Raw genomic sequence first — 3,600 nt, forward strand, 5'->3', positions numbered from 1 at the left:
GGATTTTTTTTTTTTTTTTGTACTGGGGATCAAACTTGGCACTTTATGCTTGCGAGGCAGACGGCAGCACCATTGAGCTAAATCCCCAGCCCAACAAGTAGATTCTTTATAACCGTTGGGAGTTATATTTCCCTTATTTGGCTTACTTACATTATTTGGATTACTTGGTACCCTATACCATTTGGAGGTCTTCCACCGCGATAACTGGATAGAGGTAAGAGTTTTCTTTCGTTTCATTGATTGTAATGTTCTGTTTCATAGATTCTGGTTCTTGTTTCATAGGTTCTAACTTTTTATTTCATAGATTCTGGTCTATAGTTTGCTTAGGTATTATCTTAAATTTTGTGTCTTATGCCTTGCAATTTTGTATGCATTGTCTTTTGATAAAGTTATATTTTATTCCTGTTTTGTATTTGTTGCATTTGGGCTTAGTTGCTGAAGTTGCATTCCTTTGTTTTGTTAGACCACAGCACTAGAGAAAAGTAGTGCTAGCGTGCCACCTAGCAGATTTTAACAGCAACTACAAATAAATTTAGAAAATGCTGTAAAATGGGTCTTCTTTAATGAAATCATCTCAGATAAAGACAGTTCAGGCTTTTAGCTGTCTCTTACAGAAAGCTAAAACCTACAGTGGCTACTCTGCCGGGTAGCAATTGCCCTTGGCCAGCTGCCCCTCTCAAAGCAGAGGACGGGTTTCTCCAGTTGCCCTGTGGTGAGTCCCCACTCCCACTGATGCCAACGGTGAGTGGAATGTTGGCCAGACGGGCAGCTGGGTTCCTTTCTAGAGACAGATCTCTGACTGCGTGGAACTAGTGAAAACTGCGGGGCCAGGCCAGGGCTACTCTGGCAGAGACCCAAAGGCCCCTCCGTGGAAGCTTGGTCCCTGTAGCCCTATCGGGGTAACCAGCAGAAATCTCCACGTATCCATCATCCCTACTCGCACTCCTCGATGAGGTGAACGGGAACTGTCAGTAATCATCAGGTGTCCTCTGTCTCAGAGTGAGACGAAACGATGCTGTCTGAGCCCTTTCTTAAGTCTCCATTAAGAGTTGAGCTACAGCTTTGGATTGCTCTCTCTCTCTCTCTCTCTCTCTCTCTGCTAGTCAGGTAGAATCCTGGGCAAACACAGAAAACAAATCTTTACTAGATTAGAAACTTCCCCAATCTTCTCTTTCGTCTCCTGGGTCTGGTTTTCATCATTTATGTGTGTAGGGGAGGAAAATACTTCTGCTAGTAAGTTGTGGACCTTGAAACTTATTGTAGACTTATAAAATGCTACATAATGATTTGGGGGGTATTTAGGCAGCTTAGGCTTTTCTTTGGACTTTTTCTCTCTGCTAGTGAGTTAGAAACTTCCCTTAAACTTTCTTCCAACTCCTTGGGCATTGACTTTACAACCTCTTGTAATCAGACCATCCCTCCTTCCAGGAAGTCAGCCTAAGGCTATTTACAACAATTGTTTTGTTTTACACAGAGGCAAGTAGCAATCAGCTAGTGATTTATACTTGTGTTTTTTAATATGCTAACTAGAATAAAAAAGGATTTTAGTTCGCCTTTCTCTTCTTTTCATGTGCACATAGGAAACTTATAGATGTGCCTTTACTAACTTGTGAATTGTGGTTGCAAGGCAAAGTTTAACCCTTGACTTTCAGATACTTAGTGATTTTTTAAATGTAGCCTTGTGTTGCTGCTAAGGAAGGTTGTCTAGGTGAGTAGATAGGAAACAGAAATGTCTTGGAGGCTTCTCTGCCTGAGGACCCAGGGCAGAATTCCCCTGAGCTATATACTTGACTCAGTCCCTAGAGGGGATTTCTCTTATAGGCTAAAAAGTGCTCTCATTTGCCCATTGATCTACTCTCCCCACTCTCTTTCAAAGAACTAGAAAGCAGTGGTTTAGATCTCTTGATTACTGGTCTTGCTGGCAATGCTTCCTTCTTTAAACATGGCTGTTACAACTGGAATCAATTGTGGTTTGCATCTTTAGAAACATCTTCTAGAACTAGGAGTATATGTTTCCTGGGGAAGATGGTGCTGTGAGCTGGTAAAGGGTAGTTATTCCAGCCCAGTCTGTCTTCTGGTTTCCTCCAGACGGTGGCCACATGCCTGCAATGAGTCACCTCAGGGACACCTTGAGGACATATGAATCATGTAGAAAGTTAAAGGGACACTGATTTGCTCCTCTGGCTTCAGGTGGGTAACTCAATTTCTGAACTTCTTACTCCTCGGAATGTATTCTTAATCCCTGGAAAATGTTCCACTCCCATATACTGAGAAAGAGCGGTTCGGCATTTTTCTGCCTCTGTGCATGGCCCGCCTGCCCGCTACAGCCAAAAGAGAATGCAGAGAGAAGTGCTGATGCTGCTGCTTAGAAAGGCACTGTAAGAAAGGGGGAAATGGTCAGAAGAGTCTTATGCACAGACTTTCTTTGTGTTAAGAAATGAGCCGCAGGAAAGCCAGACACCTCTGGCCCCATCACTGAGGTTTCCTGCTCTTGCCTTTTGGAACCTTGAGGTGAGGTTTCCAAGACAACCCTTACTGAAGCCTCACCTAACACTGCTGAGTTTGAGGCTTTCCCTCCTTGTCCTCTGGAGCCTGAGATCCCTCCTCCTTATCCTTTAGGGTCTAGGGGTGAGGCTTCAGGGCCAGTCATATTTAAACCCTCCACAGAATCATATCCATCCTTAGCTAATTCTGTTCAAGCCCCTCCAGGAAAATATCCCTTCTGGGAAATAAACAGTGAATCCAGACATGCTCATGTTCACGTGTCCTTTTCTCTCAGTGACCTCAAACAGATCAAACAAGACCTAGGAAAGTTTTCAGACAACCCGGATAAGTACACTAATGTCTTCAGGGGACTTACTCAGACCTGTGAACTGGACTGGAAGGATGTAATGTTTTTATTTATTTTTAATTTTTTGTTTGTTTTTTTGAGACAGGGTCTCATTATGCAGTTGAGACTGACCTGGAACTCACTATGTAGCCCAGGCTGGTCTCGAACTCACAGCAATCCACCTGCCTCAGCCTCCCCAGTGCTGGGATTATAGGTGTGCCTCACCACACTCGGCATAATGTTACTTTTTTTTTGGTACCCGGGATCGAACTCAGGTCTTTGTGCTTGCGAGGCAGGCGGTGCATAATGTTACTTTTTTTGTTGTTTTTTTTTTTACTTTTTATTGGTACAGTCTAGGTATACAATACAGTTACATTCATCATTGGGATTCTGTACCTTTACATAATAGATCTTGATTCTCATTTTTTCCCCTTGTCCCTGCCCTCCCTTCACCCCCTCCTCCCCTCTCCATTTACAAACACTTTATTTCCGTTTTTTCAGTTTCTCATTTTTTTCCTCTCCCTTATTACCTTTCCCCCACCCTTCCCACTTTCCCTACACCTTTAGCCCTTTACTTCCTAGTTCACATTATTAATTATCTCATTAGGATCCTGTGTACTATTATAGTTTTTCATACCAAAGAAACTATTCGGTATTTCAGTTAAAGAAATCTCTGTATGAACATTAAAAATAGGGAATCCTAAAATAAAACTAAAAAGGAAAGTAAAAGAGAAAAGGCAATGATGTAACATCAAAATAATCCTTAATTC

Source organism: Fukomys damarensis, unplaced genomic scaffold, assembly GCF_012274545.1.
Source record: "Fukomys damarensis isolate Sample0158 unplaced genomic scaffold, DMR_v1.0_HiC HiC_scaffold_9, whole genome shotgun sequence".
NCBI lineage: Eukaryota > Metazoa > Chordata > Mammalia > Rodentia > Bathyergidae > Fukomys > Fukomys damarensis.